Consider the following 26,295-nt stretch of genomic DNA (forward strand, 5'->3'; position numbering starts at 1 on the left):
TTCTAATGTAAGCTAATATATAGTTTCCAGACTAAAGATAATATACATTTTTAGTTAAACTTTAAATGTTTAAAATAATTCTCAAGAAATATATTTATAAATTCAAGTAAGATAAAATGCCTTTGTTTTAGTAAATAAGCAGGCTTTGTAAATAATGCATAGTGAAACAAAATACAAATCATAGTATTTTGTGATCAAATTTGCTTCATTTATATAATTATCCAATTTCTCTTGAGCCTTTCATAATAACTGTGGCTTCAGCAAACATAAACATTTGTGATTTTTTTTTTTCCGATTAGATTGAGGTACATTTACTCAAAATTTTGAGATTCATTAAGTGGTAGCAAACAAAATAATTCCTTATGCAGAAAAGAAATGCTTTAATAATGTCTTCTTTGACTTAATTCCAGAGTCTACATCATTAGTGTTGTAATTCTAAGAGGACATCTTCATATGGTTATTGTTTGTTTCTATTTCTCTCCCTACACATGGCTTCCTCCTCTTCTTGATGCTTTTCATAAGTCATCAAAGATTGAGGTGGTATGCTTGAAGGTAGCAATTATTTTAAGCACTTGCTTAGCTTTTTCTAGGGGTACCTCTTGAGTGTCCCTTGAATTGGTAACTGGTTTGTTGTCATTATTTTCTAGGCGAATATGCCGTAATTGGTTATTGGGAACATCTTTGACAAAGATCCACTTAACTTCAAATTTGCCCCTCCACTTATCCTGAGACCAGACACCAGCATATGCATTATAGTCCACAACAGACTTCATTTCGGCCACTCACAAAAATGTCCACTGCCATTCACACTGAAGGGTAAACAGAGTGGGCCTTTCCCATTCAGGAAACGGTAAGCTGCATCCAAACGCTTATCACCATGCTCAGTACTACACCAGATAGAGTACTTAATGGAACAGTGGATGTCATCCTCAGAATAGCTTTTAATTATAAACACTCGTCCATTTTTCAGGTTCCAGTCAAAGTCTTTGGGATTATAGTTGCTTATGGCCTTTAGCTTTTCCAGCACTGGATGCACTTCTACACTAGAAGGTGAAGCACTGACAGGAACAACACCTAAACCAAAGTTTTCACCGCCCGCTCCATTGTTCTGGTTGAAGCCACCTCCCCTATTCTGAGGAGCTACCCAACGGTTCTGCAGTTGTTGCTGTTGGGGCTGCACTTGGTGAGGCTGAGCCTGTGGCTGAGGTCCTTGTTGCTGCTGTGGTTGTGGTGGCTGAGGCTGCTGTTGAGGCAGTTGGCTTTGCACCAATGATGGTGGTTGAATTAATGGCTGAGGCTGCTGAATTACAGTTTGAAGAGGCAGAACTGATTGGGTTGGTGGTGCCTTTACCACCAACCCTTTTTCATCCCAAGTTCCAATATTCATGTTGTGTTTTATAGGAGGTGGTGGCACAGCAGAACCCCCAATTCCTACATTGCCCTTGGGTTTAAGTTTTGGTTGAGGTTTGGCAGGCTTTCTGGCAATGGCGGCCCAGGAGGATATGGATAGCCATAACTGCTACTATAAGCAGAACTTTGTGTTGATTGCGCCCTAGCCCCGAGTCTGCGGGCGGGGGAGGCGGGAGGCCGTGGCCGCTGGTTGGGGGAGGACGGACTGCTCTTCGGGCCAGTATTGAGCAAGGCATGACGGGACTGAAAATTGGTGGTGACCTGACAGCTGCAGTGACAAAAACTGTAGGTACAGCCTTGAACAGCAGTGGTATGACTAGCATGGCAATAGTAATGTAAAATAACAATAAAAAAGTAAAGTACAATGTTAGTGGCACCACTTCCTTCTATGTATGTGTGTGAATATATGCATGCACATTTCATTTTTCTTTCGAAGTTATTGAAATAATGTTTTTCAAATACTTAAAATATTCAATATCTCCATGCAAATGTGTGAATTTTAACTCTAATACTGTAAGCATTCTTCTGTGATAAAAATTCCATTGTAATGAGTATTTCCATAACAAAAGCTGTTCATATGAATGGACTGAACTTAAAATTACAAGGTTTGGGCAAAAGTATTGACGTTATGTTTGGATACATCAAATCTTTTGAAAGTAAACTTAAAATTTTCAAGCGAGATATTGAAACTAAAACTTATAAGTATATCCTCGGATAGAAAAGTATTTCAAGAAGACCACTACAACGAGTGTAATGGAGTCCATACTTATGCACCAGAATATAGTAAACTCGTTATTTGAACAGTTCAGCGAAAGATTCGACCAATTTATAAGCCTAGAACAGACCATTAAAATAATTAAGTATCCAGATGTAGTTGTTTACAGTACTTTGGAATTAAAGGATTTCCAATGGATGCAAATTGACAATTTAGAGATGCAACTTGCAGATTTTTAAGGTAGCATTTGGACTCATGTGTTTGTCGACTTAAGGTCGAAACTTGAAAATCTGGAACGAAATCGTTTGAATAATGAAGAAGAGTGCAACTATAAACAAGAAATTTTGAGTGCTTGGAACAGAGTACTTGACACTTTTAGAAACATAAAAAATGTAGCGATGGCTTTGCTAACAATTTTTTCATCAACATATTTTTGTGAGACTTTATTCTCAGCATTAAATAATATTAAAATGAACAAAAGAAACCGGCTAACAGATGAAGTTAGTGGCGCTTACTTGGCCTTGAAGTGCACCAAGTATGAACCTGCAATCAAAGAATTAGCAGACAAACTTCAGCACCAAAAAAGTCACTAATTTCTAGTTTTCATACCATTTGATTATCATTGTTTTTATTATTTTTTCCTAAATGTACTTTGTTTTTCTGTTTTTGTTCATTTTATACATATTTTTCTTTGTTAAATGGCATTTAAATAAATTTCAAAAATATAAATCTTTTTTTTACTATGGTTGTAAATATCAAAAAAAATTATGAATATTTCTATATGTGACACGGCACAGAGTTAAGTTGGGGTTTTTCAAAATTTTGACATGCCAGGCTCAAAAGGTTCTCCATCACTTAGATCTTCTTCCAGTTGCCAATAACGATTTTTCACCCTTGTCCTTTGGTCTTAAGAGTGGTGATAGCCCATTGCTGCTAGCTCTGTGTTTCTCACTATCTTTTTTAATGCCTCAATATTCTATTTACACCAATGTAACTAATCCTTTATCCATAAATCCTCGTCTATCTTAATGCGAGAATGTCATCTATTTTGAGTAGAGTTTTTTAAAGACTAACAAAAACAAAATAATTAATCTCAACTAAGATGTAATTGAATCTATATGCTTCTTAATATTTTGAAGCAAGCAGATATTGCTGAGGTTGATTCCTCAGAATATTGTGGAATTAGAGATATTAATTTTGATTTTATGAAGCACTTCATCTAAAATTTTATAAAGTAGCAATTAGAATATAGTTTATGAATTGTAAATATGGATGTAGTTATAAAGGCAATATGTTTTTTAAGAAGTCTCTTATTAGTTTCCCACATTTTGCAGACATAGGAAAATGGAACAACAGATGTTGAAATTATTAAGAGTATTCTGACAATGTCAAAATTTTTTTGTCTTATTTGATTTGGCTGGAGACCATGAGCTCAGATTTTATCTGAACCCTGTCTGAACTAACTTAAGCAAAACTTAAAGGCTTTGGTTCACAGAGATTGAACTGAACCTGTGTGTGTGTGTGCGTGTGTGTGTGTGTGTGTGTGTCTGTATGTGTGTGAATTCATTTTTCCATCCATTAATTTTATTTAGAAGTTTGGGTTCACTTTTAAAATTTTAAAATTATTTTCAGAAATTATTTCTAGAACTTTAGAAATTTTAAGCACTTATCAATAGTAGAAGAAACATTGAACACTTGGAGGGAAGAGATTGACCCACATGGAAGTATACTATATGGATCCTATATATTACTATGGGTTTATGAAAAATTGGTCACATGGATATAAATAGAAATGGCTGTTTTCAGAAGTACATGGAAACCCCAATACTTCCAGACAACCAAAATGAATAATTTGCTTTGGTTATTTGACCACAAAACACATTACTGATTAATTCAAATATTAGTCTTTAGAAGAGAATGTGCCTTCAAAATCTTTTTAAAATTTAATTATGAACTTTTTTCATTTTTTCTAATTATAAACTTGATTATTTCTTTTACCCATGAATTATATAAGCATACCATAATCACCTAAGATTATTTCAGTTCTAACTTGACTTTAAACACACTAACTTAGATATTATTATTATTGTTTTATATGGGTCAATGTTCATTTAGTTGATCTACAGTTCAAGTAACTATTTTATTAGACAACCATTCCTTTTTCTTATCTGTCCTTTCTTTAGCAATTGCCCAGAGCCAGCATCTAATAGGTAGATGGGCTCTCTCTCTGGAGCAGGCTTCTTTCTGATACACCCACTAAAGTTGTTTCTCTACAGATCTTCACTTTCTGTGAGTCATTCTGTCAGAAACTCTCCTTTTCTCCTCACCACCCATCTGGTTCCAGGCTTTGGTCCTCTACTAGGTGCAAAGGCACATTTTAATGCTACAGAACTGGGCGGACACATTAAGGCTGATCACAGTTGGCAAAGTTTTCTTACTCATGGATTTATACTTTGTTGTCATATTTTACTTCAAAACAAATATTTCTTGTTTACCTCCACAAAAACAGTGACTATAAACTATCTTTAAAACCATACTTTTAAAAGTAAAGAAGATTTATTTTGCTTAGGATGATATTCTCAAGATCCATGTATGCTGTCTCAAATGGCAGTATTTGATCTTTTCCTATGACTGAGCAGTAGTCCATTGTATAAATGTAACACATTTTCTTTTTTTTAAAAAAAAATACATTTTTATTGATTTTAGAGAGGAAGGGAGAGGGATAGAGAGATAGAAACATCAATGATGAGAGAGAATCATTGATTGGCTGCCTCCTGCACACCCCCTACTGGGGATTGAGCCCACAACCCAGGGATGTGCCCTTGGCCAGAGTCAAACCTGGGACCCTTCAGTCTGAAGGGTGATGCTCTATCCACTGAACAAAACTGGCTAGGGCTGTAACACATCTTCTTTATCCAATCATCCATCAAAGGATGATCTGTGTTTTTTTGTTTGTTTGTTTGTTTCCATTTCTTGGCCATTCTGAAAAATGCTGCAATGAACATAGGGCTATATGTATCTTTACAAATAAAGTGTTTTCAAAATTTTTGGGTAGATACTCAGAAGAAGGTTTGCTGGAGCATATGGTAACTCTATTACCTAATTTTTAAGGAGCCTCTATACTATTTTTTATAGCTGTTGTAGCTATTTACATTCCCACCAGCAGTGAATGAGGGTTTATTTTTCTCCACAATGTCTCCAACACTTATTATTACTTGTCTTGTTGATACAGTAAGCCCTCAATTTTGTGGACCTCAAGGTAACAGACAAAATTTCATATGTGAAAATTAACACCCTGTTCATTTTAAAATGCCTTTAACTTGCCTATAATGAAATTAACAGGTTATTTTTTATTTTTTATTCATTGTTTTTTAAACAAATTTTAGTGAATATGCCATATTTTAGAAAAAGAAACACTGTAGTGATTTTGCTGACATAAATGGATATTACATATCTACAATGATAGTCTACATATTTAAATCCAGAGACAGAGAAACATCGATCAGACCTTCAAACCTCAGAGGGAAGGTAGGGGAGGGGGAGGGTAAAGGGGAGAGATCAACCAAAGGACTTATATGCAAGCATATAGGCCTAACCAATGGACATGGACAACAAGGGGGTGAGGGCATGAGTGGGGGGGGATGGGGGGGTAACGTGGAGATAAGGACACATATGTAATAACTTCATCAATTAAAAAAATTAAAAAATAAATAAATAAATCCAAAAGTCACTATTGGTAAACATTGGCAAATGATTAACACGTGATCACACACTCCACAGCTTGAGGTAATTGTCTCTGTTGTCCTGTGGGGTGACTTTTTACAGTGGTTTTAACTGGTACAGGTCGATGTTTCATGTGCACTAAGCCATGCCCCATCTCTGTGCATTTGTTTAATTGAGGTGACTGGTGAATGCACACATTTACTAGCCCTATTCAGTATAAATTTTAAATGACTGTAATACATATAGAAAACTTTCTGTGAAACTAAACTTTTCATATGCACTTAATTTTAATTACAGAAACATGTCTACACTAGGGGCCTAGTGCATGAATTCATGCACCTTGAAAGGAACGTGGGCTGCGAGGCTGCAGTGGGCATAGGGGTGGGTCTTGGCCCATCCTTCGTGTCCCCACACAGCCCCTCCTGCTGTGGCCCCTGGTCCCATGTCTGCTGGCATCCCCGCTCCCACTGCCACCGCTCCCACCCGCTGAGGATTGAGGCTGGCGCCATCAGCAAGTGCCAGTGGCGGCTGCTGCCTCGATCACCCCTCAGGAGCAGGGGGAGGTGAGAAGCCCTGAGAGGCAATTGGGGCTGGCAGTCGCCACTGGCACCCACTGATGGCACCAGTGATCAGGGCTGGCGCTGGGCACCAGCAACAGTGCGAGCGGTGGCTCCGGCGCTGGCAGTGGGTGTGAGCGGGGCTCACACCAGCAGCAGGTGGGAGCTCCGGGCAGGACAATGGCATGTGTGAGCAAAGAATTTTCAGTAACCACCAGAGGCTCACCCTGATGTCAGTGACCAGTGCCCCGCTTTGGCCTGGCGCCCCCGTTTACCTGCTCCACCATCCTGCCGCACCTGATCCCCACCTTGTTCCACACTCTGCTGCCTGCTGCTGCTGATGCCTGCCATGTTCTGCATGTGCTCCCTGGTGGTCAGTGCACATCATAGTGACCAGTTGTTCGGTTGTTTCAGTTGTTCCAGTCTATTTGCATATTAGCTTTTTATATATATAGATAAGTAAAAACAGGTAAACTAATTTGTCAATTTATTGACATACATATTTAGAAAACCTACTTTATTATATAACTAGAGGCCCGGTGCACAAAAATTTGTGCACTCGGGGGGAGGAGGGGGGGGGTCCCTCAGCCTGGCCTGTGCCCTCTCGCAGTCTGGGACCCCTCGGGAGATAACGACCTGCTGGCTTAGGCCTGCTCCCGGGTGGCAGAGGGCAGGCCCAATCCCTAGGTGCAGCCCCTGGTCGGGCTCAGAGCAGGGCTGATTGGGGAGTTGGGGCGCCGCCCCCTGTCACACTCAAGGCAGGGTCGATGGGGAGGTTGTGGAGCAACCCCCTGTCACACACAGAGCAGGGCCCATCAGGGGGGTTGGGGCTCTGTACCCTGTCACGCACAGAGCAGGGCCCATCAGGGGGTTGGGGTGCTGCCCTCTATCACCCACAGAGCAGGGCGGATCAGGGGGTTTGGGCGCTGCCCCCTGTCATGCTGATTCCAGTGCCGGGAGGCCTCACGGCTCCGCTGATCCCAGTGCCGGGAGGCATGTTACCCTTTTACTATATAGGGTAGAGGCCTGGTGCACGGGTGGGGCCGGCTGGTTTGCCCTGAAGGGTGTTCTGGATCAGGGTGGGGGTCCCCACTGGGGTGCCTGGCCAGTCTGGGTGAGGGGCTGAGGGCTGTTTTCAGGCTGGGGGTGACTGAACTCCCAAACGCTCCTTTTTTCCTTTTTTTTTTTTTTTTTTTTTTTAATTCTGGGCCAGCTTTAGCTTGAGGCTTGGCTCCAGCTCTTCGGCCTCCGGCTGAAAGTAGGTTTCTGGCCTTTGCTTACAATGTTGCGAATCTGCTGGCTGAAGTTGGGCGTATTTGTTACAGAGTTTCTTAAACTGCCAGCTCAGAGGCAGCGGCAGGCGGGGAACGTTGGTTTCCTCCGTCACTGAGGCAACCAAGCCTCATGTTAGTTTCAAGCTGCCTGGCTGCCGGCCGCCATCTTGGCTGACAGTTAATTTGCATATCTCACTGATTAGCCAATGAAAAGGGTATTGGTCGTACGCCAATTACCATGTTTCTCTTTTATTAGATAGGATGGACTTTCGGTTTTAAAGGACATGCCCTTGCGTGAATTAGTCTGTTATATCAAGGTTTTACTGGAATAGCTATTCTAACAGGTGTTAAGTCAAGCATCATATGATTTCATTCATATGTGGGATATAAAACTAAAAACAGCAAATGAAGAAACAAGACAGGAAAAAAAAACCGTCATAGACACAGACAATAGTTTGGTGGTTACCAGAGGGAGGTTTGGTGGGTGATGGTAGTAAAGGGGTCAAATTTATAGTGATTGAAGGAGATTTGACTTGGGGTATTAAACATACATTGCAACATACAGATTGTGTCTTATAGAATTATACACTTTAAATATAATTTTGTTAGTCAATGTAAGCCCAATAAATTTAATTTGAAAAGTAAATTATTTTTAAAAGCAATATTTTAAAACAATATTTTAAAGATATAGCTATATTTAAAAACATATTTTATCCAATGTTTATTGCTGTGTCTAAATATTTGGCTCACTATAATCCTGGAAATGCAAGTCTAAATATATATGCTTCCAGAATATATTAAATAAATATTTTCTGAAGTCTATATTTTTGTGCATATATTATTTTTAGAAATAAATTATGAACAATATATTTATGAATGTATTGTCAAATATATACTTTAATACAAATGATTTACATTATAAATATACTAGAGGCCTGGTGCACAAAATTCATGCATTGGGGGGGTGGTCCACTCAGCCCAGCCTGCACCCTCTCCAATCGGGACCCCTCGGTGGATGTCCGAATGCCAGTATAGATCTGATCTTGATTGGGCCTAAACCAGCAGTCAGACATCCTTCTCACAATCCTGGACCACTGGCTCTTAATCACTCACCTGCCTGCCTGCCTGGTCACCCCTAACTGCCCCCAGCTGCCAGCCAGGTTGCTCCAACTGCCCCCTCCCTGCCGGCCTGGTTGCCCCTAACTGCCCCCCCCCCCGCCAGCCTGGTCACCTCTTACTGCCCCACCTGCCGGCCTGGTCGCCCCCAACTGCTTCCCCTGCTGGACTGGTTACCCCATGCAGCTTGCTGTTCAGTTGTTTGGTTGTCCCTCACTAACCCCTCTGCTGGCCTGGTCATAGGCAGCCATCTTGTGAGGGCATAAAGGTTAATTTGCATATTACCTATTTATTATATAGGATGGTATAAGTGTATATTTACATGAAATATTGTTAAACTAAAGAACTAAAAACATCAAGTTAACTTAGCCAATTAAATCCATAAATTGGTAATTTAGTACTTTGGCCATCTGAAGCAACTAATTAGTTTTCCATTAATTGACTGTTGTGGAATTGGCTGCACAGTGAGTTATTGGGTGAGTTGGCATTCTGCTAATCTTTTGTCAAATAGACCTATATCCATCTGATACACTTCTCCTGAGATGAATCTTCTTTTCATTTGCAGATGCAGGTGGACAAGGTGAGTTTTCTTTGCTGCAGAGACTAATGGAAGAGATCTGAGGTTTTCACAGCTCCTTATGCAAACTTTCAATATGATTTGGTTTTAGTCCCATTTTCTCTCATGTGCTGCACCAGCATGGCCAAGGGTGAACCTGGTGGGGCAGGGAGGGGTGGAAGCATTTAGAAAAGACAGACAAGAGAATGAAAGCTGGGTCTGGGCGGGATGCTGCTCTCTGATGGAGACACAGTGACAGCGACTGCAAGCCAAGTCTTTATTTTATAGCCAGATTCCACAAGATAAAGTAAGGGCGCGGTCAAGATGTTTACAACATTCTCATGGGTTTCAATTCCTATTCAACTACACGCACCTGAACTCTATCAAGCCCACATCACTCAGCCTTTGGCTACAATTGTTCTGAGAGGGCTTTGCCCTCCAAGCTGGGACTTGCACGTGACTTTGCCGCTAGATGACAGTGCCTTCTCATTAGTCTGAGGCTTGGACCTGTCCAAACATTGTAGCTGCTCTCCATACTCTCCAACCACCAGAGATTTATCACCATCAGTTATTCATCTTCCCTGGAATTCTGTGTTATAAATCTACTTTCTTCTTGCTAACTTTGCCCTACTGTAGGCACTTTGGTTCCAGCTTCCTATGCTAAGCCAACTGTCAGTATTCCATCTGTACTTTATCTTTCTACAATTTGTTGACATCTCTTTTCTACCATTACTTTGTTAATGTGGGTTATTCCTTTTAAGAATTTCTTTACTCCTGCTTTAATGGAGTTATGAGAGGGATTAGAAGTAAGTGCTTATTTAATCCCCTAGGTTTAAACGGATGCCTTTCCCCACCAGATAACTAGCTTTAAAACATGTAATAAATAATGCGATGATGAACCTTCTTGTACCAACATCTTTTGTGAGTAATAATTTTTAAACAATGTTGACATTCTAAGTATTAATTTAAGCATTTTTTATTATTTTTAAATGCATTTAGATAATTATAGTGCATATTTTATTTTCATACATACATTTAATTTCCTAAGAATAATAACCAGTTCCAAGTGGGTTCAAGACCTCTTAAAATGTATGTAACATGCTACATATATTAAATATTTTAAATGTTCTTCATTTTCTAGAAATAGAGTCTTTTATTAGATTCTCAAAGAATTCCCTAAAAGCAACAACCATGAAAGGTTGATATATTACATAAGTAAAACTGGGATTAAAATTCCCAAGTTCTTTCTGTTTTATCTACTAAGCCTTGGATCTACTCATGAATAATTACTGTGCTTAAGAAAAATACAAGGTTTAATAATAACCCAAATAGCATATATTTAAATTTTCATGTGTTTCACTAGAATAAATGACTGTCAAGTTGCTATGTTCTCAACTGCTACAATTATAACCCATTTTTACAAATATTTGATAAAAATGTGAACTAGATTAACAGTAATAAAATGATTGCACATTATAAAAATCCCCTTTTGTTATTTGTATCAAGAAATTATTTTTTATGGGTTGTTATTCAAAATACTTTATTTTTTTTCCATACTGATGTGAAGTCTTTTAAAATGTTCCTTCATCCAAATCTACTCATTATTAAAATAAACTGAGATAAATGTTGGGATTGGCATTTTTAAGAATTTTAGACCATTTGCTGGTTCCAATTCTTCATTTATAATATTTATTTCTCTTCAATTAGCTAAGTATGTGATTAAAATGTTTAAAAATACTTTTCCCATTTATAGTACACAGAATGTTTTCTTTATTTATTCATATGACTTAAGATTTATGCTTTTATTTTATCACTATGCTAACATTCTACCAAAAGATTTAGTTATGAGGTAAGCAACATTTTTTCAGAACTTATAGTAAATTTTGAAAGTGAAATTAATAACAGTCATATATTAAAGTTATTTTTACAAAGTAAGAAGTTTTCATTTTTAAAATATTAATATCAGTAACTTATTGATAACACTGTAAGCATATTTTCTTCCAACTTTTCTCTGTACTTACTTTCCACAGCAATTTTCGACCTTTTTTTAAAAAAATCTCATTACACATAAAACTAATTGCTAAAATTTTATGGCATCCAAAATAATATATTTTTGCCAATCTGACAAAAAAATAGGTATAATTTTGACTCATTAACATTGGATGGCAATTGCTGTTTTGGCTGTTGTCATTTTTTTTTTAAATTTGACAATCTAAGGGAAAAGAAATCAGTACTTCTGACTAAATGGTCAGGTATTGCATGTTTTAAAAATTCTTGAGGCCTTGGCACACTTCTTGACAATTGCTGCTTTACATAAGTGAGAATAAACTAGATATACATAATTTTATGGTCTGCTTTTCTGTTATTATTTTTTTGGCTTATAAAATACATGTTTTCCAGTGGAATTACTAGCTACTTAAAATCTTTTTTAAAAAATTTACGTGTGGAATAGAATGCCTTATTAGATGGATATATCATAATTTGTTTAACCAAATTATTTTTCCATATTTTGCTGGTATAAATAGGGATATAGTGACTATCTTTAATATAAATGATTTTTACTTATTGACAGCTCACTCTCCTCACAGCTACCTTATGACATGGGAGACGTTCAAGAACAGAGGTTTAACTGTATGTATTTCTGCTGTCAGAATATGGCAGCCAGGTTTATTTGGACCACTCATGCTGGTGAAAAATATTCAAAAGTGAGAAAGCACTAGTGGTAGTCTGTCCCAGATCATCACTGATGGATCAGAGCACTCATTCCCCAGCTGCCAGCAGAGCTGTCTTGCCCACTGTTAGACCTTTCCTGAGTGCAATCTTACTAATCAACGAGGGCAGATCACAAATGCTTGTTCTCTCATCAACATTTTGCCATTGCAACTTCAGAGCTTCCCAAGGCATCAGGCAAAGTCTTGCTCTCCTAATTTCTTTACATGTATAGGTGTCCCAAAATTCACGCAAGAAGTAATTTTGATAGAAAACACAGGTTTATAATTAAAAATTGTAAATTTTTATTCATTCATAAAGTATATAGTATAGGGTTATGTATGGAATAGCACATCGGGTAAATAGCCTCCATAGCTTTGCTGGCACATACGCAAAACCCTGGTCTTCACTGGTCTTCATTGTCCCTGCTCCTGGGCCATAATTGGTACTTGGTAATGCTTATCAAATTGAAGGTATTGAAATCAAAGGGCAACAGATATTAGAATCTGATTCAATAAACCAAGTAAAATTAGGCTTTTATTTTTTTGTTGTTGTTGTTAATGCTCACGCAAAATTCAAATCTTGCGTGAATTTTGGGACACCCTATAGCATTCCCTAGAGCACTCTTCTATAAATACCTCAAGAAAAGCCTATCTCTGAGTCTATTTCCTCAGGAACTTGATTAAACACATGGACACTGACATATCTAGCATAATGTGAGCTTTGGGCTTTGATATATAGCAAGGGAAGAGGAGTGAAATAAACTTCCAGGGCCTTTGCAAGGTGAGAAGGAACACCAATAAGAAAACTTCTTTACCTTAAGCTCAGACCTAATGGGCTGTATATACACAAAGCAAGCTCGAAAACATACTAAAAACTTCTTATCGACCCTATTAACACAGGTATTAGCTCTTCCCAGTCCCTCAAACATACATACAGTACATGCATACACAGTAATACAAAAAGGTTGTTTTGATGCTAAAGAGAGCCAAGGGGGGGGGAAGCTATTCTTATTATATCACATGCATAAACTAATAAAATAAGATTTTCCAGGGCAGGGACCATGTGTTTGATATACTTATATCCCTAATACATCACAATAGAGTATTAGATATTTGCCAAATGAACATTTAGGAAATAAACATGTCAAGTACAAAGGCTTGAAACCAAACAAATATATTTAAGGGAGTAAAGTACATTTGAGATTGCTAGGGAAGATTATAAGTGATGGTATGCGTTTTCTTGTTAGCAAGGTAATACAAATCTAATTTCTTTAAGTTACTGCCCTAAGGCTTCCATATTCAATAACTAAAGTTGATATTACAACAGGAGTGCTGTAAGTTTCCTTGTTGTTTGAGACATATAGTGACATGTAGTGATTTGAGTGGCAGACTAAAGATGGCCCGGTTAAATTAGCATAACATCTGGTCATTATACTAACTTCATGCTATACTTGAACAGCAGAAGGTAAAATCTTTTTTTTTTTTCAAAAAAGAAAAAAAAAAGGATACACAATAGCACTTCTTCCTTGAAGCACATTAAATTGTCTTCTTAAAATATACCTACAAACACATATGTGTCAATAAATCATTGAAACAAATATCTGTAAAGCAAAAAGACTTAAGTCATTGAAAAGTGTGAGCGCATACTCTATGTGTGTTTCTGCATGCACATGTATTGTGAAATTTCATTTTCCCATTCCATGAATACTAACTAAATTCAATTCCCCAGAGAAAAACTGCAGAAACTGTATCATTGTTCAGGAAACAGGAACTGGCCTTTGATAAAAGGCTTCCCTTTCTCTTTCACAATGCATCTGGGACCTTCACAGTTGATTACTGTAATATTTATATAACATAGCTTTGACATACAATTGAGAACTATAACACATTAATAGTGAGAAAAGTTGGCCAGCATCAGATAATTTTTAATGAATTGGAAGACAGCCTATTTTGTTTCATCTGAAATCGGGAAGGAGTGCCAGGTTGGTCACTTAACACTAGTCCGTTTCTTTTAAAAAGAATGCTTATGAATTTTTTTTGAAGTGGTTTCCAAAAATCCTTCATCATTAAGCTATAAAACACAAGTGAAAATGGGGCCTTCTTATCAATCCTATTAACAGGGGTATTAGATTGATGGCTTTGCTCTTATGAACAAAAGATAATTTCACTGTGTGTTTTTGTGATCACTATGTTTCTTTGTATGAATTTATAAAGTTATTACACTGACTTAGAAGGCTTAAAAGTGAGAATTCTTTTTTCCCCCATGATGCAATTTATTTGTAATTAACACTATTCTATTCTGAAAAAAAACACTATTCAGATGGGCATTCAAATAAGAAAACCAAAAGAGAAAAAAGCTATCCACAAAACTAGAAATCTATTTAATATCTAGGACTATAAACTGGGCTAGGAACAACTTAATTACTGCACCATCTATACACTTCCATTTATTACCTCCATGTTTTTACTGATCACATAACTCCTTTATGTTTATTATGAACCATAGATGAAACATTTAAGTGGTTGACTGGATAAACAAATTGTGGTATATCCATACATGGAATAATATTCAGTCATCCAAAGGAATAAAGTTCACAGACGGGGGCGGGGGGCATGTGCTGGGGGATGGGGGTGGTTGGGGAGAGGTAAACGGGGGAAAAGGGAGACATGTAATACTTTAAACAATAAAAAAATTAAGTTAATGAAAAAGGAATAAAGTATACTAAGCCGTGCTACAACACGAATTAACGTTGAAAACATTGTGCCAGTTACAAAGGTCACATATTGCATGACTCCCTTTTTATGAAGTGTCCAGGACTGATATGTCTACTGACAGAAAATAAACATTGGTGGTCGCCAGGAGCTAGGGAAGGGAAGATGGGGAGAAGAAGGTACTTTATGGGTGAGGGATTTTACTGTGGAGGATAGAAATGTTTTGAAACTAAATAGAGGTGATGGTTTTGTACAACACTGTAAATGTACCACTAATTATTCACTTTAAAATGGTAAATTTTATGTCATGTGGAATTCACCTCAATAAATTATTTTTTAATTGTTAGAAAAAAACACACACAAATGAACAAACAAACAAATAAACCTCATGGAAATCTCAAGTATATGGCATAGATATAATTATTTTTATAGGAAAATACTTCATGTTACTCAATAATGTGATTTTTTTAGCCCTTTGCCTATTGATAGTCATTCATTTTGTTTCTAATTTTTGGTTCAAGAAGCAATTATACAACAAAATATATTTTACATTTCTGTGCATGTTGATGCTTTCTCTTTTTGAGATAGATGTTCACAAATGGATCTATTGGAATAAAGAAAAAGTTTAGCCCTAGCCAGTTTTGCCCAGTGGATAGAGCATCAGCCTGTGGTCTGAAGGGTCCCAGATTCGATTCCGGCCAAGGGCATATGCCCAGGTTATGGCTCAATCCCCAGTAGGGGGTGTGCAGGAGGCAGCCAATCAAGATTCTCTCCCATCATTGATGTTTCTACCTCTCTCTCCCTCTCCCTTCATCTCTTAGATCAATAAAGATAGATTTTTTTAAAAGTTTACATATTTTAACTATACTTGACTATAATATTACTAAATTGTTTCACTTGAAGTAATGATTGCAATTTCTCTGAGTAATATATGAAAGTTCACCTTCCCACTTATCACTGCCAGTCACTGTGTTTATATCTGCTGAAATTTCTTTTGTATATGTAATAAGTGACCTTTTATTATTACTTTAATTTTATCTTAAATGAGGTTTGCTCTCTACATATAGTGAGATTAAACATTATCTAGTATACTTATAGGTTATTGAAAATAGCTCTTTTTTGAATTGTTAATTTGTATATTTTTCTACTGGAATATTTATTTTATAATTTTCAATATTACAGATGCATTTGAATTACATAGGTATTAATACATTATCTACCATTTGTAGTGCAAACTTTTCATATTTTATTTTGATTTATTATTTACTATTTTTACTACATAATTTTATAATATATATTCAAATAAGAATGCCTTTTTTAAATGGTTTACTGATTTTTAAATAAAGAGGAAGAGAGAGGGAGAGGGGGAGAGAGAGAGAGAGAGAGAGAGAAATATTGATGTGAGAGAGAAACATCCATTGGCTATCTCCCAAATGCTCCTACCAGGAATAGAGCCCCAAACCAGTGCCAACCATGACCAAGTATCAAACTGACCAGCAACCTTCTGGTACATGGGATGAAGCCCAACCAACTAAACCACACTGGCCAAGGAAGCCGTTTTTTTTTATCTATAGCTTCTAGAATTTTAGTCTTAATTAAATTTGCTTTCCAATATCCTAGGTACTACATATATATTTCTAATTTTTTCCCAAGTGTTATTTTTTTAAACATTGAATGCCATGGTGACTGTTTTAACGATGCATCATTTTTGTTTTTATAGTGGTTTATTAAAGCCTTCTCTCCCCTGACTTACCTTCAACTGCTCAAAATGTGTTTCCTCTACTTCCCAAATAAACTACTTAGACTAAAATCTTGTCTCAGAATCTAGTTCCAGAATTGCCCAGGCTAAAGTAAATTTTTTAAAAATATATTTTTTGTTAAGATTTTTCAAATATTTTAATTTTCAGATATATAATTCATTAGATATAATGGTAACTCACCATTATATCTAATTGAAAAAATATACATTAGCTATTTAGTAAAGCTATATCATATTCTATATTATGAAATTCTCTCACTTAACTGCTGTATTTATGTTAGCATTTGCACATATGTATTTTTGTAAGCTACCTCAAATACCTTGCCAAATTAGGTGGAAATGAGCAATAATTCTCTTATCTAATTGTTTGATTTGTTTTTTATTAAATGAAATAATAGAATACTGTCAAATTTTCCTTCTCTACACCTTCTTTTATTGAATTATTGAATTTCTTTCTTCTCTTTTCTTCACTAACACTGCCTTACTTCAGATTGGGTTAATCTTTCTGCTTGGATTAATACAATTGTCCAATATGACTGGTCTTTTAGCCTCTAGTCTCACCATCCTCAGTTTTATTCATATGGATCAGTGCTTTGAAAATGCAAATCAGAATTTGTTCATGTTGTTTCCTGCTTAATACCTATTAATCACTTCTCCTTGTTCTTTAGCTAAAGTGCAAAATACAGCACATTTTGAAACTGTTGTCACAGTTTAATTCCTCTGTCTCATCTCTTAGTACTCCTATGTTTCAACACTCTTGAATGTTTCTCAATTTTCAGAACATACCATTTACTCTCCCTTTTTTGTATCTTCTATTTCCTTTGTCTAGCCAGTGTGACTCAGGTGGTTGGAGCATTATCCTGTACACTCTAAGCTGGCGGGTTTGATTCTGGTCAGGGCACATACCCAGGTTCGAGGTTCGTATGAGAGGCAACTGATAGGTGTTTCTCTCTCACATAGATGTTTCTTTTTCTCTCTCCCTTCATCTCTCCAAAATAAAAATAAATAAATAGATAGATAGATAGATAGATAGATAGATAGATAGATAGATAGATAATAGATAGATAGATAGAGATAAAACAACTCAGCCTTTATATCTCAGCATATATGTCATTTTAGCAGTCAAGGAGAAAGGCAAGTCTTTATCTAAGTTAATCTCTGAGTTTATCAAAGATATTTTTCCTCATCATATCCCCAACATGAATGCTTATGTGTATTATATAGTAGATGCTCAAATAATCATTTTATGAAGATCAATATGTTGACCTTGTACTCATAGTTCATTAATTTGTTAAGAATTTATCAAAACTTGCTATGAGTTGGGCGTTATGCTAAGTTTACCTTCACTAAACTAAGTATGAGACATAGTCCTAGACTTCAAAACACTAGTGTAGTAATATGATAAAACCTCTTTTTCATATTGAAAAGCTGGTAAAGCCTGATTTAGTTATGTGCAAATTTGATAATTACATGAAATTACTGAATTGTTAGTAGGTAATTCTGAGCTGAATAACAGAGTTAAAACTTTGAGGCAGTCGCAATGATATTTCTCCATTTTATCAACAAGACATATATTTAAATAAATACAATAGAACAAATGAATCAAAGAGGCATTGAATCAGAACTGAAACTTGGAACTATTCATTTCTTAATGAAAATTTTACAGATCACTGCCTTTAGAATAGCAAGTATAATTTATGATTAATTAGAAAAACAATTTCCTTAGATTAATGTCTCTTTTGCAGAGTATATAGAAAGATCATTGAATATGAAACCCCAGGAAGAAAACTCCATGAATTATAACCATTTAGAAGCTGAATAATTACTATTGTTTTAAATTAAATTGACATGCCTAACTTGCCTGAATTAGCATTTACTGAATTCTTTTTTTGTTGTTCTTTCCTTTAATAACTGGCATAATAGCTCATTTTAGGAAATGAATTATTTGTGGTATATAATAAAATTAGAACAATATTAAATCAAAGGTTTTTTGTTTGTTTTTTGAGGTGACCAACTTTAATGTAACTAAATTCATGTTATCACAAAGTCTGATCTAATTAAATTGTATTATTTCTGATTTCAATAAAGAAATGAGAAACAGAACTGATATAACAATCCCTTCTTGATATTAGCACTTTTAAATATATATATATATTTTTTTTATTGATTTTTTTTACAGAGAGGAAGGGAGAAAGAGAGGGATAGAGAGTGAGAAACATCGATAAGAGAGAAACATCAATTCAGCTGCATCCTGCACACTCCTTATTGGGGATGTGCCTGCAACCAAGGTACATGCCCTTGACCGAAATCAAACCTGGAACCCTTCAGTCCGCAGGCCGACGCTCTATCCACTGAGCCAAACTGGTCAGGGTGATATTAGCACTTTTTAAAAATGTATAATTGTAGATAATCACTAGTGTGTTTTTTAACTTTGTTGAATATAATTCCACAGGTGCAAAAAAATAAAAAAATGATAAATACTTTTTATCCAAATCCACTTATTTAAATTTGGCTCTTTCCCTTTTCTCTCCCTCTCTCTTTCTAGCTCTCTCCAGATACATACATATAGGTAGATAAGTAGATAGATAGATAGATAGATAGATAGATAGATAGATAATTTTCTCCTTATATATCTATCCATGTAGATATTAAATATCTATCTATCATCAATCTAATATCTATCATCTGTTTATCATCAATCTATATGCACCTATATATAAAGATAGGTGAAACATTTTTTGAAATACTTAAAAGTTGGAACTATAATGCCCCTTTGCCCCTACATACTTCAGAATTTATTTATAAAACAATAAATTTCTCTGACATAACTATTTTTAACATATTTAACCATCTTTCCTGGAAGTTGGTACAATATTTATAATCTTCAGTTCACACTCAAATTCTGTCAAATGTCCAATAATAATTTTTCACCAGGTTTTCGATGAATTCAGGATCATGCATTTTATTTAGTTTTATGATCCTTTAGTCTTCTTTAATTTGGGACAATTTAGTGTTGTTGTTGTTTGTAGTTGTTTTTTGTCTTTTTGCATTTGATATTTCTAAGGAGTACAGGTCCCCTGTTTTGTAGAAGTCCTAGACTTAGGTTTCTTCATCAGAAGTAGCACTAAAGTAACGTATCTATCTCTGGGCAGCATATCAGGAGTCATGTGATGAGTGTTTGTCCCATTGTGGAGAATGGTGGGCTACCAAATTTCTCCCCTGAGGAGATGCTATGTGTTTCTTAGGAATTGATAAGTAATTTATAGGGCTATATTTTAAGACTATATAAATATCTTGCTTCTCATCAAACTTTCATCAATTTCTTTTAGCATCTAATAGTGATCATCTAACCATATTAATCATTCTATATTTATTTGTTGAAGATTCTAAGAAAGTGCTTTCCAATTTCTTCTATGTGTTCATTTTTGTATCTTTGGCCAGGGAGAGCCAAATATTTGCTGACTCAATATTTTTTAGTTGACTCAATATTTTCTCTCTTTCTCTCTTGAAAGATAAATATAGATATGGATAATTTATCTAGAGTATTCAAAAAAATCACAAGTTAAAATAATTGAAAGGCCTAACAAGACTCCACAGAGCATATTTATACAAGGCTTTAATAAATGTAAAATATAGATAATATGATAAAGTACAGATAAGTATCCAGGTCCCAAGGCACTTTTATTAGAATCTCCCTGGAGTCATTACTTAGTCACAAAAAATAACTTTTGTCTGGATTGTCAAAGATTATAGCATATAAGGTATAGGCAATAATATTGTAATAACTATATATGGTGCCAGGTGGGTACTTAAAATATTAGGGGGACCACTTTGCAAACTATATGATTATTTAACCACTATGCTATACACTGAAACTAACATAGAATAATATTGAATATAAGCTGGAATTGAAAATTTGAAAAAAAAAATCTTTGTTTTAGAGGACTTAGACAAATATTTCAAGTTAAGTCCTTGATGCCCTACTGATAGGGTTACCTAAGTTAGCACATAAAATACACAGTCCTAATTGAATTTGAATGTCTGAAAGACAGCTTTTTTTAAACGTAAGTTAGTACCAAATAATTTATGGTTATCTTGTAATTTGTCTGACAACTCTTTCCACTGGTCAAATAACCAAGCCAATTAGCAAAACAATTAAAACAAGTCATAAGCCAACAATTGACATGTTTGGGATTTTTTAAATGTATACAAATTTCCATGGGTATCACCAGGATAATTTTAAAGTGAAACAGCATATTATAGGTTACTTGGAATCCATCTCAGCCTTATCTTGAGCAAAAGTCAGTACCAGGCTCTCAGATGTCCCCATGAAGAACCATAGTGCCATTCTAGTCAAAGCTGAAAGATAAATCTATCCTATACAGAACTCTGAAAAGTTAATATACGCTTTTAAATAGCCCATAAGTAAAATAGAAAAAAAACCAACAAGAAGTATTTTGAACTGAATGCACTTTAAAGCACAAGTATATTTCCCATCTTTGTTTTTTATGTTTTTATTTGATACTAGAGGCCCTGTGCACGGATTTGTGCACATTGAAAGTAATTAACTAGAAGGTGGCCAGCAGGGTGGGACTGGGTGAGATGGGCCAAACACACCCTGGAGCCAACCTTCTGTGGTCCCTCCCCAGCCAGTTGTACTTGGGGCAGCACCTGGGCTCGAAGGGCATCTGCGAAGTGAATGGGGTCCCTCTGGCAGGTGGGGTTCCTCGGCCTGGCCTGCAAAGATTGGCCCGAAACTGGCAGTCCGACATCCCCAGAAGGGTCTGGGAGTGTGAGGGGACAAAGTTGCTGTCGCTCGGCAGTTCCTGCATTGAGCGTCTGCCCCTTGGTGGTCAGTGCAGATCATAGCTACCAGGCTGATGGTCGAACAGTTGGACAGTTGCTTAGGCTTTTATATATGTAAACTAGAGGCCCGTTTGCAGGAAGATTTCTTCAAGAATAGGGCTTTGCTCCCATCTGCCGCTCCTACCCCGCCCGTCTCTGCCACTGCTACCCCGCCCCTCTCTGCTGCTGCTACCTGGCCTTTCTCTGCTGCTTCTCTCCCGCTGTCTCCACTACCTCGGCTCCGTTGCTTGGTTTCCTTCTACAGTGTCTTCAGTCTTCACTCCCAGTGGGTAAATGCAAATTAGCCGCCATCTTTGTTGGCAGTTAATTTGCATGTCACACTGATTAGCCAATGGGAGGTGTAGCAAAGGTACAGTCAATTACCATCTTTGTCTATTATTAGATAGGATTATTCAGTAATTCAATTACTCTTATTATTAGCTTCTAAGGTAGAAATTTAGATCATTGATTTTAATCCTTTTTATTCTAATACTAGAGGCCCAGTGCACAAAAATTTGTGCACTCGGGGGGAAGGGAGGGTCCCCCAGCCCAGCCTGTGCCCTCTTGAAGTCTGGGACCCCTCAGGAGATAACGACCTTCTGGCTTAGGCCTGCTCCCCGGTGGCAGAGGGCAGGCCCAATCCCTAGGTGCAGGCCTTGGTCGGGCTCAGAGCAGGGCTGATTGGGGAGTTGGGGCGCCACCCCTGTCATGCACAGAGCAGGGCGGATCGGGAGGTTGCAATGCCACCCTCAGTCACGCTAAGGGTAGGGTTGATTGGGGGGTTGGGGCACTACCCCCTGTCACACTCAAGGCAGGGTCGATGGGGAGGTTGCGGCTCCACCCCCTGTCACGCACAGAGCAGGGCCCATCAGGCGGGTTGGGGCGCTGCCCCCTGTGACTCAGAGAGCAGGACCCATCGGGGGGTTGGGGTTCCGTACCCTGTCATGCACAGGGCAGGGTCGATCAGGGGGTTGGGGAGCTCCCCCCTGTCACTCACAGAGTAGGGCCTATATGGGAGTTGGGGCACCACCCCCTGTCACACACAGAGCAGGGCGGATCAGGGGGTTGGGGCGCCGCACACTCTCACACTCAGGGCAGGGCCGATGGGGAGATTATGGCTCTACCCCGTCACACACAGAGCAGGGCCCATGGGTAGGGGGTGGGGGTTGGGGCGCCGCACCCTGTCACACACAGAGCAGGGCTGATCAGGGAGTTGGGGCGCCTTCCCCTGTCACGAACAGAGCCGCAGGGCGATCAGGGGATTTGGGCGCTGCCCCCTGTCACACTGATCCCGGTGCTGGGAGGCATATTACCCTTTTACTATATAGCATAGAGGCCTGGTGCACAGGTGGGGGCCGGCTGGTTTGCCCTGAAGGGTGTCCAGGATCAGGGTAGGGGTCCCTACTGGGGTGCCTGGTCAGCCTGGATGAGGGGCTGATGGCTGTTCGCAGCTGGTCACACCCCCTTCAGGGTGGGGGTCCCCACTGGGGTGCCTGGCCAGTCTGGGTGAGGGGTTGAGGGCTGTTTTCAGGCTGGCGGGTGACTGAAGCTCCCAACCACTCCTTTTTTTCTTTTTTTTATTCTGGGCCAGCTTTAGTTCTGAGTCTCCAACTCTTAGGCCTCCACTGCTGAAAGCAGGTTTCTGGCCTTTGTTTACCTTCTGTATTTGAAACAATGTTGCGATCCTGCTGGCTGAAGCCCGGCGACTAAAGCAGGTTTCTGGGGTTTTGTTTAGCTTCTATATTTGTAACATAGTTTCTTAGAGTTGCAGCTCAGAGGCCGGCGGGGAACATTGGAGTCCTCCATCACTGAAGCAAGCAAGCCTCATGTTCGCTTCCAGCTGCCTGGCTGCCGGCCGCCATTTTGGCTGGCAGCTAATTTGCATATCATCCTGATTAGTCAATGGGAAGGGTAACAGTCGTACACTAATTACCATGTTTCTCTTTTATTAGATAGGATAAGCACTTAAAGCTATAAGTTTTCCTCTACATACTGCTTTAATAGTATTCTACAGATATCAATATATTTTTTCATTTTTACATCTTGGAATATTTTCTGATTTCCCTTAAATTTTTTAAATGTACGGATTTTGTATTCCTTAAGAAGATAGTAACTAATGGTGCATAAGTGAGTACTGAGTATATGCTTTTATATGCATACTAGAGGCCTGGTGCATGAAATTCATGCACTGGATGGGGGTGAGTGTCCCTCAGCCCAGCCTGCACCCTCTCCAATCTGGGACTGCTGGTGCCCAACTGCTCACCCGCCTGCCTGCCTGATTGCTCCTAACTGGTTCTGCCTGCCAGCCTGATTACCCCCTAAACACTCCCCTGCCAGCCTGATAGATTCCTAACTGCTACCCTGCCAGCACGATCACCCCCAACTGCCCTTCTCTATAGGCCTGGTCCCCCCCAAATACCCTTCCCTGCTGGCCTGGTCACCCCTAACTGCCTTCCCCTGCAGGCCTGCTTCCCCACAACTGCCCTCCTTCCTCTGCAGTCCCAGAAGCTCCCAATTGTCCTCCCCTGCAGGCCCAGTCGCCCCCCACTGACCTCCCCAGCTGGCCTGGTCACCCCCGACTGTCCTCCCCTGACGGCAATCTTGTGCCCACATGGGGGTGGCCACTGTGTGTGAAGGTGTGGTGGTCAATTTGCATATTACCTCTTTATTATATAGGATGTTGTATATGTGGGAGGGATTGAAGGAGGCTTTTTTGATGATAATCGAGCAGCTTTTTCTTATTTGACACATTTATTATCTTTGGGGCTTGACTGTAGTCTCTCTTCTAAGCTCTAAGTTTTAAGTGGAAAACAATAGAAAAAATATCTTCCTCATAGAGCTTATATTCTTGTGGGAGGAGGTAAAAAATAAATAAATAAACAGACATTTATTGAATACTAGAGGCCTGGTGCACAAAAATTTGTGCACTCGGGGGTAGGGGGTCCCTCAGCCTAGCCTGTGCCCTCTTGCAGTCTGGGACCCCTTGGGGGTGACCACTTGCTGGCTTAGGCCTGCTCCCCGGGGGATTGGGCCTAAGATGGCAATCAGACATCCCTCTGGCAGCCTGGCAGCCCTCGGGGGATGTCCATTTGCCAGTGGGGAGCAGACCTAAGTTGCAGTCAGACATCCTTAGCACTGCTGAGGAGGCAGGAGAGGCTCCCACTACCACCTCTGTGCTGGCAGCCATCAGCCTGGCTTGTGGCTGAGCAGAGCTCCCCACTGTGAGAGCGCACTGACCACCAGAGGGCAGCTCCTGCATTAAGAGTCTGCCCCCTGGTGGTCAGTATGTGTCATAGTGACCAGTCATTCCTAGTCTTTCTGCTGTTAGGGTCAGTTTGCATATTACCCTTTCACTATATAGGATAGAGGCCTGGTGCACGGGTGGGGCCGGCTGGTTTGCCCTGAAGGGTGATCTGGGTCAGGGTGGGAGTCCCGCTTGGGTGCCTGGCCAGCCTGGGTGAGGGGCTGATGGGTGTTTGCAGCTGGTCACACCCCCTTCAGGGTGGGGGTCCCCACTGGGATGCCTGGCCAGTCTGGGTGAGGGGCTGAGGGCTGTTTTCAGGCTGGCAGGTTACTGAAGCTTCCAGCCTTTTTTTTTTCCTTTTTTTTTTTTTTTTAATTCTGGGATTTATTTACCTTCTGTTGCTGTCACTGGACACTGGAGCTGAGAGCCGGCTCCATCTCTGCGGCCCGGCTCCAGCTCTGAGGCCGTGGCTGGCTGAAAGCAGGTATCTGGGGTTTGTTTAGCTTCTATAATTGAAACATTGTTGCTTCCAGATCTCAGAGCTGGGCTGCGGCAGATGGGGAACCTTGGCTTCCTCCATCACTGGAGCAAGCAAGCCTCATGTTCGCTTCAGCTGTGTGGCTGCCGGCCACAATCTTTGTTGGCAGTTAATTTGCATATTCTGCTGATTAGCGGATGGGAAGCGTAGCATAGGTATGGTCAATTACCATGTTTGTCTATGATTATTTAGGATACTAGGGGCTCCAGTGCACGAATTCATGCACCTTGAAAGAAACTGTGGACTGCTGTGAGGCTGTGGTGGGCACAGAGGCAAGTCTCAGCCCATCCTCCTCACCCCCGCCTCAGCCCCTGTCTGCCAGCAGCCCCAATCCTGCTGCCACTGCTCCCATGCACTGACAGCACTGGCCCTGCTTGCACCCACTAACAGCATGGAGCAATTGGGACCAGCTCCAGCAGCTAATGAAAGCAGTGCCAACACCGTCAGCATGTGTGAGCAGTGGCTGCTGTCCTGATTGCCCCTCAGGAGCAGGGGGAGGTAGAGAAGTCCTCAGGGGCAATCGGAGCCAGCAGGCACCACTTGTACCCACTGATGGTGCCGAGTGATTGGGACTGGCACCGGGTGCTGGTAGTGAGTGTGACCAGGGCCATCACCAGCAGTGGGTGCAAGCAGCAGCTGCTGGATCCGATAGCCCCTAAGGATCAGGGGAAAGTAGAGAAGCCCTGAGGGGCAATTGAGGCCAGCAGCTGGCAACAGGTGCAAGTGGGGCCAGCGTCAGGAGCAGTTGTGAGCACCAGGTGGGACTGCAGTGCATGTGACCACCAAAGGCTCACCCCGATGACAGCGACCAGCACCCTGCTTTGGTCTGAGGCCCCCACTCACCTGCTCCACCATCCCACCATGGCCAATGCCCATCGTGTTCTGCGTGCGCCCCCTGGTGGTCAGCACACATCGTAGTGACCAGTTGTTTGGTTGTTCTGCCATTTGATCTATTTGTATATTAGCCTTTTATTATATAAAACTAGGGGCCTGGTGCACGAAATTCGTGCACTGGGTGTGTGTGTGGGGGGGAGTGTCCCTCAGCCCAGCCTGCCCCCTCTCACATACTGGGAGCCCTCAGGCGTTGACCCCCATCACCTTCCAATCGCAGGATCGGCCCCTTGCCCAGGCCTGA

At 39.5% G+C, this 26,295-nt stretch overlaps 1 pseudogene; it reads right to left on the minus strand.

The window, feature by feature from the left end:
- Positions 1-410: 410 nt before the first annotated feature.
- LOC132226596 (YTH domain-containing family protein 3-like) lies at positions 411-26,036 on the minus strand (annotated as a pseudogene).
- Positions 26,037-26,295: the final 259 nt, after the last annotated feature.

Source organism: Myotis daubentonii, chromosome 2, assembly GCF_963259705.1.
Source record: "Myotis daubentonii chromosome 2, mMyoDau2.1, whole genome shotgun sequence".
NCBI classification, from domain to species: Eukaryota; Metazoa; Chordata; class Mammalia; order Chiroptera; family Vespertilionidae; genus Myotis; species Myotis daubentonii.